A 17,299-nucleotide genomic window follows, 5' to 3' on the forward strand; every position below is an offset into this window, starting at 1 on the left:
GTAGCAACAGATAATGTATTACCATTTAAAACTGTTTTTATAAAAGGCTAAAACTAATGGTGTATTTCTGAAACTGAATATATTAGAAAACTTTTTAATCCATATTTGTCTTTGGAGAATGCATTTTCAGTGGTTTAATGGCTCTTGTTCACTCTTATGCTTTACCTCTTTTTATGCTGTCAATTTCCTTTCTGTTCTAGATAACTATTACGTCATGTGCGTAATAATAGAACCTTATATATATATGCTGGCATTTGTTTAAAATTTCTTATGTAGGATCTCAGGTGCAAACTTTGTAAAAATAATATTACATTGGACTGGTATAATTGTATTTCAGCTAAGCAGGTACTTTTTGAATTACAAACCTTAAGAGCTAACAGAGATCTAATTTTCATTTTCCCAACTCACTTCTTTGCATGGCTGCATTGCTGGAGTCAGGTTCTAACCTAATGCCACAGGTGAGGTATTAATTAATATACTCTCTATCCTTCCTCTTGAACCAGAGTCACTCCACCATGTATTTAATATTCATTGGATAAGACCGATAGAAAGCAGTGGGTAATAGAGGCATAACAACACAGATGGGTACCCAGAGCAGCGGTGACTTCCAGCTGTTGCTATGCTGCTGACATGATTGTGTGGCTGCAACAGCAGCATTTTTCCTGCCTTCCCACCCCTAAGTCAGCTCCCAGAAGTGGCTGCCTCTGTTGCCCTGATGTAGTTACACTACTGAATAGATTTTTTTTTCCTCACAGTGTGTGTCCACATGAGATGCTTTACTGTGCAATAAACTAATCTAATGTGCAGTAAAGTATCACCATATACACATGCGCTGGACTTACTGACCATTAAATTAGTCTAATACACCATTTGCTAGTACCAACACATACAGGTATTAGATAAATGGTGCATTGGGTAATACACAGTAGCACACATGTAGATGCTGACTGGGAGAAATTTTGCACTTACTTGTATAAACAAGTAGTACTAAAGGACTGCGCAGTAACCAAAGTTACTGTACAGTAGCATCACCAAATAGCTTTTTCATGACACTGACTTCCCAGTAGCCTGAGACTATTGCACAGTAGCACCACATCATGCTTCCTGCCATGTGATTCTACTGCACAGTAGTCATGGGCTACTGCGTAGTCAGCATCTCATGAAGACACGGCCAAGTTGTAGCTCCTTGTATTTGTCAGCATTAAATTTAATCATATTAGCCTCTGTGCAACTTTCCAATCTGCAAGATCCTTCTGCTAGTGATCAGCCTTTCCTCATCCCTATGCTTACAAATGGAATACAATATGCTCCAGTACATTTCCAAGAATCAATGTGAGGGAAATAGTTTATAGTGCCTGAATCCTCATTTTTGCCTTTTTAAAAGAGGGACACTATGTTGATCCTTTTCCACTCTGCTTGTTCCTATCTGTCTCCCATGACTTCCTAAATACTATTTCCAGAGGCTCTGCAATTTCCTCTGCTAATTCCTTCACTACGTTAGGATCAAATTCACTAGGCACTGATGACTTAAATTCATTCAGACCCATTAAATATTCTTTGAATCTTTCTTTTGTTGCTTCATCCCTCAGCTTGTCCCTCCCTTATCCAAATTATCCTTATTAGGTGTGTGATTTCAGCTTAAGCAAGACTGAGGGAAATCAGCTGTTGATTACCTTTGCCTTCTTTGCATCTTCTGTTAAGAGTGCCCCCCTAGCTGTTTAACAGTGGACCAGTAGCTTTCTTGGTCTTCTTTTTATGGCCAACATATTTATAGGCCTCTTCTTCTTGTCTTTAACTTCCATTGCCAGGTGCAGCTTATTTTTTACCTTTGCCTTACTAATTTTGTCCCTGCAGGTTATTTATTTATTTATTTAGTATTTACTTATTTATACTATTTCCTACTATACTTTCTTGGTAACCTATTCATCTTTCTATTACCTATATTCTTTCCTTTTGCATTTAAGGCATCCTAGAAACACCTTGTGCAGCCACCTCTGTCTCTCTCCATTCTTCTTGTACTTCTATTGTGTCATAACAGTTTCTTGCTGGGCTTGCAATATTGTGCCCTTTAGAAGCTTCCATTCCCCTGGATGCCTTTATCCTTCAGTCTGTCTTCCCCTGACACCACACTTATTAACTCATTGAGTCAGTTGAAATCCTTTTTGAGGGGAAATCTAGCAATTTAGTTCTGTTGACTAGAAATTTTGCTGAGTGTTTTGTTTCAAAGCTGTTTCAACATGTTTCGAGCTCAAAACAGCGAAATCGAAATGAAACAAAAAGCTTCAAAACAGCTTCAAAATGAGGGCACTCAAAATGTTTCAGAAGTTTTGAAATATTTCAAGTTTTGAATCAGCCTGGTGGCAGGAGGCAAGGGGGAGCCAGGGCTGCACTCCAAGCAGCTCCACAGCCCCATGGAGCTCAACCCAGTGGCAGGAGGTGGAACACAGCCCTGGCTCTTCCTAGCTCCCACTGCTAGCTGAGCTCCATGAAGCTGATCAGAGCACAGCCCTGGCTCTCCCCTTCTCTTGCTGCAGGGTTGAGCTCTATGCCGTTGGCAGAGCTGATTGGAGCACAGTCCTGGCTCTGCCTGCCTCCTGCTGCTGAGCTGCACTCCATGGGGCTGCCAGGCAGAGCCAGGCCTGCACTCTGCCTCCCACCTCCGGGCTGAGCTCCATGGAGCCTGGCACTGGGTGCGGGCTGTTCCCAGCACATATCCCAGGTGGCAGCAGCAGCCCAGATCCAGCACAGATACGGGGGCCCGCATCCCCACGAAGAGTCCACATCAGCCCTGCAGCCCTCCCAGGGGTGTGGGCCCCTGGATCTGTGGACCAGATGACAGGAGGCTGCCACTGAAGGCAAGTGTCACAAGTTTTGCTTTTATCAGTTTGAGGTGCAGTTTCTGAGAAACCCTTTCACATACCTCCTTGAAACTTGGCAGGCTTCATGCCCTCAGAAGGGACTACCATCTGTGCAATTTTCATCTGAATCAGGCAATAAAATGACAAAGCTTTAGGTAAATTGAAGATTCAGCCCCATATATGATGCACAATTATTTTTCTTATCTTAAGTTCTTTACCTGACTTGATATCAATACAAATTATATAAGCAAGTAATATGTATGCTTTTTGTCAATAACTTCATTGATGATGCCTTGAAAATGTTTTACTTTTTGATGAAGCACCAAATCTAGATCAGACAAGAAATGACCTTTAATCGATTAGCAGTTAATTGCCTTTAGTCTTTCTATCAAATTTGCAAGGCTGCTGACCTTTTGGAGAATAAGGAGTAACTGTCAAGTATGTCAGGGAAATGTCTTCATGAAAACACTCAAAAATGTAATCTCAAAGCATTTCTTTCTTCATGTTGTCATGAAGTGTATAATGGAAATATAAGCTAACTCTAGCCTTGCTTTAGCAAAATATCTTGATTCTTCATTATGTTTATTGTTTATATGTGGAAAATGTGCACTCTGTTCTTGTGCTTAAGTGTTAACAGCCTGCTAGTGACCAGAAATTAAAGCGGGTAAATTCAAACAGTTATTAACTGATGACTTCAAGAAAAGTGAGTAATAGCACATTCCACTTCTGTTTGCTATAACAATTAAATTAGAATCAATTATAATAAATGACGTGGGTGCCTAAAAGTTAACTACCAGAACACCAACTTTTTGTTGCCTAGCTCACATAGGGCTAGGCAACTCTGACTCTTGTGTCAAGTACTTAGGTTTCCTACACAGTACATGAAGAGAGTAAAGCTCTTTAGAGTGGGAATCATTGGGCGCATCCAGATGAGCATGCACGTGCCTCTTGCCTCGTCTCAAACCCCTTTAAGATGGGGCAAGAAGCACGTGCAGGAATGAAAAAAAAGTTCCCCATTCTGCAAACTTGCTTACTTTCAAACAACCAGAGAGAAGTAGAGAGACACATTAATTTAAAGTCAGGCACAGTTTAGATGTACCTTATAGAGTAACTGAATCAGAGATGCATGAGCTTTCATGAGCAACAGCTCACTTCATCAGATACTAAAGGACATGCAAAAAGTGACCTATCAAGCAGAGAAATTGATTTGAATATTAAGACAGGGAAGGGAAGGAGAGATGGGAGAGGGTTGGTGCTGAGACAGGCAAAGTAATAAACCTATAGGGACATAAGGATCAAGAAAGCTAATCCACGCATGGGATAAGAATACTCTCTGTTTAGACCACACTTAACACAATCCAGTTTGTCGATGATTTCTCATTCCACAATTTTCTGTTCAAGTTGGCTTTTAAACGTGTATAAGCAACAAAGAGCTACTCTGAAGTTAGAGATGGAATGTCAAAGAAGGTTAAAGTGTTCCTTCACAGGCTTTCATGTGTGTTTTGGGACTGATATTAGATCCTCATCTCCTCATTCTTTCATATAGCAATTACCCTGTTTGTGCAATGTAGACAATAGGGATGCAATATGAAAAAAAAAAATATATATATATAGAATATGACATTGGTTATGGAGCAGGTCAATGCACGTTGGACATAATAATCCATGTTTTTTGGTCCAGTGATGATGATACAGCCTGTGGTGATGACAGGGCACAGAAAGTATCTAGATCCATTTGCAAGGCTTGATGCCTCAGTGAGAGTAAAAGTAATCAGCCTGTTGCCTGAGAACCGTTTAAGTCTGGCATTGAAATCATCCACAACATTGGTTATGTTAAAAGTGGTTTAAAGATAGGGGGTGGATTCTTATCTCATTACTTGTCTTCTCCCTTTCAACAAACCAATGCCACTGCTGGTGCCTCTCTTTTATTCAACAGACAGGGGATGGGAACACTTGCCTAGAAATGTTATACCTGTATTTAACTTCTTCCTCAGCCTGAGATGGTTAGGAAGACTGCTTTAACCACCACCCTGCTGTTTATTTTAGATGCAGCCACTGTCCATCTTTCTTATTGAGTCTGTGTCCCTATTGAAGGAAGAAGTAAAGATTCAGTGGCAAATGAAGGAAGAGAGAAAAATGAGAATAAGACTTTGTACCATCTTTGGTAGGACACAATACAAAAGGAGGAGTGCCTGGTTCTGGTCTATACTCTCAGGCTTATTTCTGTATTTTGTCCGATAGGTGTTTAATGTAAAGTATAGAAACAAACTGAGGAGAAGGAATCTGAATACTGGTCTCTCTCTTCTTATCAGTGCAGTTAACTCCCTCCTCTTTAGTCTACAAAGGCATGTTCTTCTTGTTCGGGGTACGAACTTTGAATTATCTTTTGCACAGCAGCCCAGCTTAAACAGAAGACAGTGTGCTGATACCTAGCTCATAGCCTAGTTGTTACAACACGTACTTGAATGTTAAAACATTTTTAAAATTATTTCAGGCACAGAATTGAGAGGGAATTGAACCTGGGTCACTCACTTTCTGGATAAATACTCTAACTACTAAGTAATTGTAGAAAGAGGGACAGGATATGGGAGCAGCAATTGCAGCTCCTCTTCAGGTGAGGTTTTAAAAAGAAAGCAGTAGCTGCCACTACATTTTGTGAGAATCCTGATCTGGTTTGTATGTAATGTGCCCCGTGAATACTATTCAAGGAATTTTAGGGGACAAATGCCTAGTTTCTGAACCCTGATTTGGCTTAGACATGATGCTAAAGTACTTATCATTGTCAAGACTGGGACAGCTCAAGGGATGAACTGAGATGTAGCTCTAGGTACCGAGTGCCTGAGCAAAGGTTCTTTAAATTGCAGTTTTAGATTTTATGCACCTAAATCCTTTATTTGATCCTTTATTTAAGTACCTAAATCCTTTATTTGATCACTCCCTTATTATTGTGGGTGTAGTTTTTTCTTTGTTTTTGTGTTAATTTTGGTGATTTTACTTAGAAACACAAGTCAAGAAAATACTGAGGACAAGATGTATTATAGTTTGCATTGTTTACCTGTACTGTTACCCATTATCACAGCATTTGAATGCTTAGGTAAAATCTAGAGCAGTTAGAAAAGGGTTAGGGCCTTTTCCAAAGGCCAGAAGAAATCCTAATGGAAACTTTCCATATATTATAATAGGGTTTGGGTCAGAACCTTACTTTGCATATCACTGATCTGATACACCTTCATGGGGACCATTAAGTAACCATCATAGCCAATACATAGCTTCTTGTGTTCTCCAAAATGAGGATGTGCATCAGCATGTATTGTGTAAAATCAGCCTGTTTGTGTGGAACCATGTGGGTACAAGAGCTGACTTGACAAGTTACATAGGACCATATGGCTGTTCATGGAATAGCAGGTATATTCCCATAAACAGGCCATCCATCAAGGATCCTTTAGGAATATTTTGAGATACTGGAACACTCTGTGTACAGATCCTACAGTGTGAACTTTGAATCAGTTTTACAGATTAACATACCAATGGGGGCTCAGACTGAACCAGAATACCAAATAGAATATTTTTTGTGGGTATTGACATACATTGTTCTGTTGTGAATGAGTTCCAGTGAAGTTCACTGCAGTTCATATTTCTGCATTCTGAAGGCACGAATCTTTAACATGAAGATCTATTTGACTTGTATTACCTATTCCATAAAAAGGATAGACAACTTACTAAAATCCCTTACCTATCCCTTACCTATTTTTCCTGTCTGTTCCCAAAATGCTAGAAAATAGATCTCTTAAAAAATCTTTAATTATCTCAATTTATATAACAAAATGTAGACAAACAGAAGGCCAGGAAGACACTTCATTGTAGAGTGATCAAATGTACTTTGGGGTAAGAATATGATACTCATTGTTCAACATTTGGGTGACAACTACATAGTATTCTTCTGATGCTATCTAGGCTGAATGTACTTCTTATCATCAAGCTTGAAAAAGCCCCCTGGGCCTTGAAACTCTTAGACTAGAGTCAATAATTTATGGAGAAATGGTAAATTAGTAGTAGTAGTAATAATAATAATACATTAGTAGTAGTAATAGTAATAATGATAATTGTTATTATTATTATTAGCGTTTTTCTGAGAATATTTGGAAAATAAAATAGGTTGCCTTAAAACTTGGCTATGTGGCAAACTTTAAATATGACTTCCACTCATATATTAGAAAATAAGTGCCTGGGCATGTGTGCATGCATGCATATGTATGTGCGAGTGCATGCATATGTGCATGCACACATGAAAATGTGTACTCATATCTAAACTGGTTGGCTTAAGAAGCAAGGCACTGCTCAGTGCAGTTCATGCATAATTCTTTTAAATGTAATGTACATGAGGAAAAGCCAATACACCATAAGCAAGTATACAGATTAAATTATACTATAATTACTTTTGTTCTTCTTAGCTGAAAAATAGTATGGAGAGATTTTAATCAGTTTTACTGAAACTTAGTAAAAATATCTTGAACTAGGAATGGACAAGAATTGAAAAATATGACTCAAAATACATGTATTTACTTTAACAACATAAAGGTCCAGATTTTTGTTACTGTGAAAGTACAGTTGCACCTATATACACATATACATGAGCACATGTATATGTAGACACTAATTAATACACTATATTACATTAATTACATATACCAAATATACATACAAAATTCTGCACATGCAATTCTGAAAGATATGGTCTGATATGTTTAATATACTAAGCTGTGCAAAAAAGTGAGAGAAACATATTTAGGAGTAAAAAGAACTAAGAGCACAAGACTAGAATGAGCTTCCTGTATCAAAGATTCTTGTCCTCTGCTTTTGCAGGCAATCATTTGCCCAAAATAAGGTGGAATGAGAAGAATCAATGGGACAGTGAAATTCACGGGTACAAATGACATAGAAATGATAGAGTAGGTCCTGTGTGGGGCAATGGCACATGATGTCAAAGGTGGCATTGAATCAAATAGGGTAGGAATTTTACCTGATAAGAAAAAAAATCCAGTAGAAACTCTGTGAGTAGAAATTCAGTGTTTAAATAGGAAGAGTTTACTTTTAAGGTTATACTATTGATTGCCTGACCTGAATGGTGCCAGTGAGCAAGAAATACTAAAGGAGCTTAAGAAAGCTGCAAAAGCAGAGAACACAATAATATTGGGTGACTTCAATTATCCCCATATAGATTGAGTAAATCTCATTTCAGGAAGGGATGCAGAGACAGAACTTCTAGAAAGCATAAACTGTGTTAGCCCTCAAACTGACAAGAGGAGAGACCACTTTACATTTAATCCTGAGCAGTGTTCAGATTTGATTCAAGGGGTAATTGCTGCAGGGCCAATCTGTAATAGTGATCACAATGTAATTAAGTTTGATAGCAATATAAGAGACACAAAATCATGATAGCTCTTAACTTAAAAAAGGTGGAGAGATGCACAAAAACAAGCTTGTTGCTTAAAAATTAAAGAGGCAGCAAAGAGTACTAAAATCCTGTAGGCAAAATGGGGGTTTTGTCACAGGTTACCTTAAAACCAGTTTAAAGGCACTTCAAATGAGAGCATTCACTTGTTGAAGATGTCAAACATATTACAAACAGGAAGTCTGCCAGGGATTCAGTGGAGGGGTTGTACAATATAAAAGTAAAAGGAGCAGTCAAGGATGCTAAGTCCACTGAAGAGGGAACAAATGAGTTATTTGGTTTGGTTTTTAACTTTGAAGACATTATAGAGATTCATAGACTAGAACCACTCCTTCCAGTGGGCAACTTAGTAGAATTGACTTAAATTGAGTTGTAAGTAAATGAGGTAACAGAGGAAGCTAGTAGACTAAAAAGTGGATTATCATCAGGACTGATGGTGTTCACCCAAGAGTCTGGAATAGCTGGATGATAGCCAGTGTAAAATCAATATTTTAAAAAGGCTCCAGGGGCATCCAAGGAACTACAGACTGGTATGTCTCACTGCTATTCCTAGCAAGTTGGCAAAAACCATAATAAAAAATAGGCTTTTTAGTCATATGGACAAACAGAACTTGCTGGGGAAGAGCCAATGTGGCTTTTGTAAGAGGATGTCATGCCTCAACAATCTGCTAGAGTTCTTTCAAGGTAGCAATCAGTAGGTGTGTGCAAAGCTTCAGTCCACGATTTGATTAAGAGAGGATTTGTCCCGATTTGGAAGCCGAATTACCGAATCCGAATCAAATCGGGAAAAGAAAAAAAACCCCTCTGAATCAATTCGGAAAAGATTCTGAGATTCAGAGATTTGGAAGGCTGTCTTTCAGGGGAACATAAACTGAGAAGAGGGAGAGGGAGCAGGGGTGGGGAAAGACTTACATCTCTAGCTGGTCAGTGTCTGTGATCTTTCCCTGAGTCCCCATCCAATCACAGTGCTCTGGGGGAGCAATGTAAAAACAACATAAAAGCCACTGTCTGCAGGCTTTATGTGTCTTTTGTGAGCTGTTTCTGCCTGAGAAAAAGTGTCTAAAAGGTACTGGACTGGCTTGGCTTCCTACCTAGTCAGTCTCCTCCTACTTTCTGTTCTTGGAAAAGATTGATTCATAGATTCATAGATTCATAGAAGCTAGGGTTGGAAGGGACCTCAACAGATCATTGAATCTGAGCCCCCAAAAAGAAAGCTGTGTTTTCCCTGGCAGTGTGATCCATCACTGTGCAGGGAAGCACATACATTACACACACTCACACACACACATCATAGAAGAAGAAGTCAGATATTATTACAATACAGAAGACGTCATTCATAGAAGAAGAGATTATATATAGTTATTAATATTATGTTATAGTTGCATACAAACTAAAGACAACACAGAAAAAGTAGTCAGAGATTCGGATTAACACAACACAGAAGTCAGAGAATCATAGAAGAAGAAGAGATCAGATTATATATAATTATTATTATTAATTATAGTTACAATCAGACTACAGACAACACAGAAGTCAGATGGAGATTCTGATTAACAGAACACTGAAATCAGAGTCATAGAAGAAGAGATATTATTTTAGTTACACACACAACAGTAAACACAACACAGAAGAGGAAGGAGTCAGATACCATCATAGATCAGAGAAGAAGAAGATGACATATATTATTAGTTAGTTGCATGCATTTTCCAGCACAGGAAAGATTAATATGAAGTGTGCTGGAAAAGCAGGTGCTAGGTCTTCTGGCAGGGGAGGGAGAGGGGCTAGAGGGGGCAGGGGGAGAGATGCTGCACGTTCCCTCCTCTCCCTCCCCCCCCCCCCCCCGCCCAACATAAATGCATCCTCTCTTTCCTGGCAGCCATGAATCTTCTGTTGCCAGTGGAAGCAAGGAGGTGGGAGCAATACCTGTCCTTACATCACTCCAGAAATAGGCACCAGCAGCAGAATGACAGTCTCCTTCATCCCAATTTCATCTCCCAGAGTGAGCCTTCCACTGCCAGAGGAGGAGCTGGATCTGGAACCAGGGAATCTGAGCACCCTAGCTAAAGAAATTCTGGGGACTGAGGGAGAATCTGAGTTTGTTCTCCACATCTCTCAAAGTTCCCCTAGACCCAGGTCTCCTTGTCAGGAAGGCACATTAGAGGAGGTTGTGGAGGCAAGTGGCTGAGCTGAGTCAGCTCCTCCTGTTGTTATGTCTCTGCCTGCTGAGGAGGAGGAGAAGACAGGATCCCCACCATCAATCCAGGAGCAGGGGACTAGTGTAGTATGGGATAATTTTGAGGTGGCAGATTGTCCCAGGGAAGACCTCAACCAATGGATACAAATGCCTGTAAGGCTGCTTCAGGCTTAATTCCAGGAAAAACTCCATCACAGTCAGGGTGTCCAGACTGTGGAATAAACTCCCTCCAGAAGTGGTGCAGTCACCCACACTGTTGGTTTTCAAGGGGAGAATAGACAGTCACCTCACTGGGGTCATCTAATCACAGTTGTCTTCTTGCATAGAGTGGGGGGCGGGGGGAGGAGGGGGGCTAGACCTGATGATCTGCAAGGTCCCTTTCAGCCACTAACAATCTATTAATCTATGATCCCAAGTCTGTTATCTGCCAGCACTACTGAAGGCAGATCAGCCGGGGCAAGGAGATGAAACACTTCACCACCACGGCGATGCTGCTGCATCTGAGGAGACAGCACCCCCTTGCCCTTCTTCCTTCTCAGCCTGGAGCAAGTGGGAGCATGCCCAAAGGAAAGTCCCCTTCTTGCTCCAAAGCTCCCATCCCCCAAAATCAGAGGCAGGCCATCCTGGAGCAGTGAAAGTCACAGATAGCTGCCCCCACTCAGCTGACTGGAAGGAGGCAGGGCCCTGGGCACATCTAAGCCCCAGGGCTGGGGCTGGCAGGGAGAATTCTCTGGCAGCTGTCAGAGAAGAAGCTCCTGCAGGAAAGGAAAGAAAGGTTCTGTGACTGTTTGGCTGCCTGAGATGCGGCTGGTGCTACTGTGCTACAGTGCATCAGCTATTTAAAGTGGTGAATGAGGCTGAATCTGGAAGGGAGGAAGAGGCCACATTTGGGCACAGTACCGTGTCATGTAGAGGCCCCAGTACCAGTAAGGGTGTACCTTAACACACACACACAGTCACACCGTGAGGGCACACCTTAACATACACACTGGAGAAGAAGCTCCTGCAGGAGAAGAAAGAAAGGGTCTGTCACATTTTGGCTGCCTGAGATGCTGCTGGTCCTACTGTGCTAGTGCTCACTAACTTATTTTATTTCCTGTTGTTATTTAAGGTGGTGGATCAGACTGAGACTGTATGGGGAAGAGGAGGATTGGGGCACACTACCATGTTGTATAGAGGCCCCAACCAGTGAGGGCACGCCTTAACACACACACATTGTCACCTATGTCACGAGTTTTGCTTGTCAGCAGCCTGAGGTGCAGTTTCCCAGAAATCTCTGCACCAACTCCTTGAAACATAGCAGGCTCCATGGCCTTAGCAGGGGCTAGCAAACCTTCAGTTTTCACCCCACTGTCTTAACACACATGACACAAGTTTGCTTGTCAGCAGCTTGAGGTGTAGTTTCCCAGAAACCTCTGCACCTAACTCCTTGAAACTTGGCACACATCATGGCCCCAGAAGGGGCTATCATCTCTGAAATTGTACTCTTAAGCCAAAAAATGACAAAGTTATATGTATTTCCATGATTTCCCATTATAGTCTATGGCCAAATCTCCCAATCTCTCTGAATCGGCGTCAAATCTTCTGAAGCCAGTTCAGCTGAACCAATTCAGGACAGTGATGTAAATTGAATCAATGTCTTCTGAATTGGCTAAGTCTGAATCTGAATTGAATACTTCCCTATTCACACAGGCCTATCAATCGGCATATGGATCATGGTCATTTAGTTAACATAGTATATTTACAAAAAAAAAAAATTGGTAAAGCCCAGTATGCAAGTATCTTAATGAAATAAGGGTGTCATGGAATCTGAGGCAAGACCCACTTGTTGAATGGTAAATTGATAAAGGACAAAAAGCTAAGAATATGTAAAAATGGTCAGCTGTCACAATGGAGAGGAGCAGTGGCGTCCTCCATGAGTCTTTGCTCTTTAACATATACATGGAAAGTAGGGTAAACAGTGAGACAATCAAGTTTATGCATGACACCAAATGAGGTGTGGCTGGTGAACTCAGACTGGTTGAGTGGTGGAGTGTTCCATGGCAGGGGTGGGGCAGTTTGCAGCTGGCTGGAAGCAGGGAGTTTGCAGCCTCCTCACTACTGGCCGGAGTGCCCAGCCAGCTGCAAATCCCCGCCCCCACCCCCTCTTTCTGCCAGCTGCAAGCCTTCCCCCCGCTCCTGTGGGACACTCCACCGCCCCACCAGTCTGAGTTCATCAGCCATGCCTGAACCAAACTATTCAGGCTGGTAAAACCTAAAGCTGACTGTGAAGAATTTCATAAGTATCTCATAAAATTAAGTGAATGGCAACAAAATGACAGCTGAAATACAATGTTGATAAGCAGGGATCCTACTTTTCTCTGATTTAAAAAAATCCCCCATTGTCAGATTTAAAAATGTAATCTAAAATCCATATTTTTCTGTGATAAAGAGGCTTACAAAAGACCAGAAAAACCAGAATTTAGTATTCATTATCTCTCACAGTAACAGAATTCAGGGATACACAAGGCAGATTTAAAACAGAAAGGAAATTCCTTTTGACATGGAATACTGTTAACTTACAGAATTTATTGCTATAAAATAGCAGGCTGATAATTTAACTAGATTCAGAAGGATACATTTACACAGGATAAGCCTATCACTAGTTTAGGACTTCTGGGCACCAGCCTACCCCACAAAATATATTCTAGGTCTTTATAATGCTGCAAGCTGCAAGTCTGGATAGGTCCTACATAAATAAATACTCTTAGCATCCACTCTGTTCACTTGGGCGTGTGCACAGATACTCATGACCCAGTTTACAATGTGTAGCTTACTTGAGGCTATATGATCAGCAGAGATTCTGGTATTTTTTGATTTAAAAAAAAATCCCCAATTTTCAGATTTAAAAAAGTAACCCCAAATCCACATTTTTCTGTGATGAAATTGAAACACCACTAATATATAGATATATTAAAGCAGGTGTCAAATTTAGACACAAATTGCTAAGTCACATTAGCGCACATATAGAAGCGCTAATGAGCCATGTATCATTGGATAGACACTGCATTAATGATCATTAACGCTTTTGCAGGTGTGCAAATGTGACTCAGCTATTCACGCCTAAATTTAATACACCTTAATGTGCATTAACATGTCCGCATGTAGATGTGTACCTAAAATCACCTTAATGAACTTTAAGCAAAGGCACATTAAGTTTAGGCACACATAAATACACATGTATACATACCCACTGGGAACACCATCTAAGTTGGCATGGCAGGGGGCAGGTGAAATCAGGGTGGGTGGGTTGTGGTTCTGTTGGAGGGTTTGGCAGGTCTGGGGATGGTTTGGTGGGATCAGGAAGGACTGACAAATCCAAGAGGGCGACTGGAGGGCTAAGAATAATTTAGTCAGGGTGGGCTGGAAGTAGGAAAAGTGCAGCCCTGTTTTACCCTGAGTAAATGACCTACCAGATGGGTATCTAAGAGATTTTTAAATACCATTAGGAGTACCATCCTACCAGACAAAAACTCAAGATCTATTTGTGGCCCATATTCAATTCTTAGAGAGAGTGAAAAAAAAAAAAAAAGACAGCAAACAAACATGAGACAAAAGAAACAAAACAAAGCAAGCAAGCAAGCAAGCAAACAAACAAAAACTGAACAAAAATCCCACCCAGAACACAAATGGAAAAATAAAAACAAAAACCTCCCTTTCAGTCCCTTCATAGGGATATCAAATATTTGCATCTAAATCTGACACAATTATTTTACTACTCAAAAAGTCCCATCTTCTTTACTTCTTTACTTTCCAGGAAATTACTACGTTTCATCATGGAGCAATTTAGGTTTGTTTCTCCCACTCTCTTCTCAGAAAACCATATCCTCTCTCAACTTTTGTTAAGCTACATGACCTTTGCTAAACTACACAAACAAACCTCTCTTAATCTCCTCTCATCTGGTTCTCTATTCCCTTAATCGTTCTAGTAATCCCTCTCTCAACCTGGTCAGTTAAGACTAATCATTTTTTGATGATTTCATCTTTTGTTCAAAAAGTTCTGATCTATCATCCACAGCTATTTTCTATCCATGCTGAGGTAGAGCCAAGAGATTTGTCAGGCAAACAACCTGCAACAGCAGCTAATTCTCAAGGCAAGAAAAATGTACATCAACTGTTCTGTATGCTAAATGTTAAAGCAAACATTAGAATAATCATATCCTTATGAAAAATTTAAGGGAGATCCTGACACAATAATAGTTACATGTTGAATGAAGATCAAATGACATTTTTTATCCTTCACTCTCCAACTTCCTGAACACAGATTTCATGATTATGGATGCAAAAAATAATATTTTTCCTCTATAGTAGTTAATCTTTTATAATCTGTGACCACCCATTAAAAAAAAAAAAAATTACTTGTATTTACCTGCAAGATACTTTTTGTGTCCAAAAATTCAGTGAGCACTGAATAAGACCTTTTGAGACTGCAGAATTAATATTGGCCTGGACAGCAAAATATAAATCTAGATATCATCAGTATCTAACTTGAGTAACAGCTCCAGGAGAGCACCATTTAATTAATCCCCATGACTCTAAGTAGATGAACATCTCAATTAAACATAATTATGAGCCTCACTAATGGAGTGAGATCAGTTACAAATAAATTAGAAAAAAATAGCCCATATGATGACACCAAGGTTCTGATGTACCTTCAAACATGTATTAGTTCTAAAAAAATCTGACAAAACTTAAGCCAAGTTCCTAGGAAGCCAAGTCCATATTGGAAAACAAGACATCAATAGCAATAAAGAGAGCAAATATGCTTTTTTTGTGTGTGTGCAAAATGGACAGTGGAGTCACAACTACCTTGTAAAACATAGGATCAGGCTTCGGTAGGTAGGGCAAGAAACAAACCATGATTACTGGTTTATGTAATTTATATGCAATTCATATGACAAATATAATTCAGTTAGGCTGTTAGCATCTATGCCAAATTCTGGTAAATCTTCTTTTCTTTCTAATTAGCCAGGAGTAATCTGTAGCCTGGCTGGGGGACTTCTCCATTAATTGTGCCTTGTGATTGGATGAAATACCTTGAAAGTCAAGGAGACGTTAAGCTGTGCTGGAGGGAAGGTGAAGCTATGGGAGGTGCCTGTAATTGTTGTTATCTATATTGCACCATAAGTGTATGCACCTGTTAGGAAAGATGACACTTTAACCTTGGGACTACTTCAAATCCTTGTTTTACTTTAGTTGATAATAACAATGATTCTCTTTTATCAGCAGGTCAAAGGAATAATAAACAGCTATTTTTACTGTGGTTGCTTCTGGCAGCATTTTACCTTGTATTCTCTATTTTTTCTGTTCTGGGTTTTTTTTATGTTTAACTTTTTATTAATATTAATTGAGACATGTAAAACAATAACATTCACTCAAGCAGCCTTGATGCCACGCTCATTTCTTGGCAGACAAGGTTCTTCGGGTGAATCTGATATCTTTTATTAGACCAACTTAAATAGTTGGAAAACAATTATTAAGCAAGCTTTTGGGTTCAAAAACCCTTCGTCAGGCTAAGGAAGTTTCAGCAGTTGGTTTGTGCTCTTCCTGGATGGAATGAAAAATAAAGAAGCCAGAGGCTGGTCTGGTATGCATACAAGGCAGGTAATGAGTGAAAATGTAGACTGAGGAGTCAATGGGTAAGAGACAGGCTGGGGAGGGGCGGGGGGAAGTACTACAACCTACACTCCTATAACACTCATTTCTTTTCATTCTACTGTGCAACCCTGTAGAGTTGAATGAATAATTAAGTATTAATTAATTCCCTGCATTGACCCCTTTTCTAGATACAACACGTCCACAAACACATTTCCTGCACTGTGATAGTAGTTCAGTATTCAAATATCAAAATTCAAAATTTGGGCTGTTTAAAGTGAATGCATAGATCATCCACAGAGGTGGAACCAGGGTGGGGTACAGTGGTGTGGTTGTACCCCTCTCCCCCCACTTTGGACTTTGAGTCCACTCAGAGTTTAAAACAAACTTCCCAGAAGCAGCATTTAAAGTCAGAGTCATAGCATCATAGAGAAATAGGAACCTATTTCTATTCCTATGGAAGGAACCTCCAGAGCTCATTCGTCCAACCTCATGCCTAAAACAGGATAATCCCTATCCAAACCATTCCATACAACTATAATCTGAGTTCTACATAAGACTACTCTCAACTCTGACACAATATAGACCTAACACCCTAACTTGACACAGGGGAATCATGGCAGCTAATGCTCTTCTTCTACAAAATGCTGTCAATGTACACTCAAGAGGTCCTGAATAGAGGACAATGCTCCCCACTATAAAGAAAGGCAAAACTTCCACAGTCCATACCAATCTGACCATTAGGTTAAATTCCTTCCTGACCCCAAATATAGTGAATGGTTTGACGCTGAGCAGAGGGGAAGACCAGCTTTGGTCTCATTAACAGAATTGGCACACCCCAGTTGAAGTCCCCAGCCTTAGCTGTAGCCAACACCCAATGTCTCTGGGGAGGCTTAAAAATACACTGACACATATAGCAGGAAAAAAAAGGTGATGAGAGGGGTGGATGCTATTAGCAAAGTCCAGAAGCATGGGAAATACTCTTGGTAGAAAATAGGCATACTTACACCTAGATCATCCCTGACCAGTGGCTGTCCAACTTCTTTAACATCTCCACTGATGGAGAGTCCACAGCTTCCCTAGGCAGTCTATTGTACTGCCTCACTTTTCTCAAAGTGAAGAAGTTTTTTTCTGGATATCCAATCTAAATGTATTTTGCTG

Source organism: Alligator mississippiensis, chromosome 1 (genome assembly GCF_030867095.1).
Source record: "Alligator mississippiensis isolate rAllMis1 chromosome 1, rAllMis1, whole genome shotgun sequence".
NCBI classification, from domain to species: Eukaryota; Metazoa; Chordata; order Crocodylia; family Alligatoridae; genus Alligator; species Alligator mississippiensis.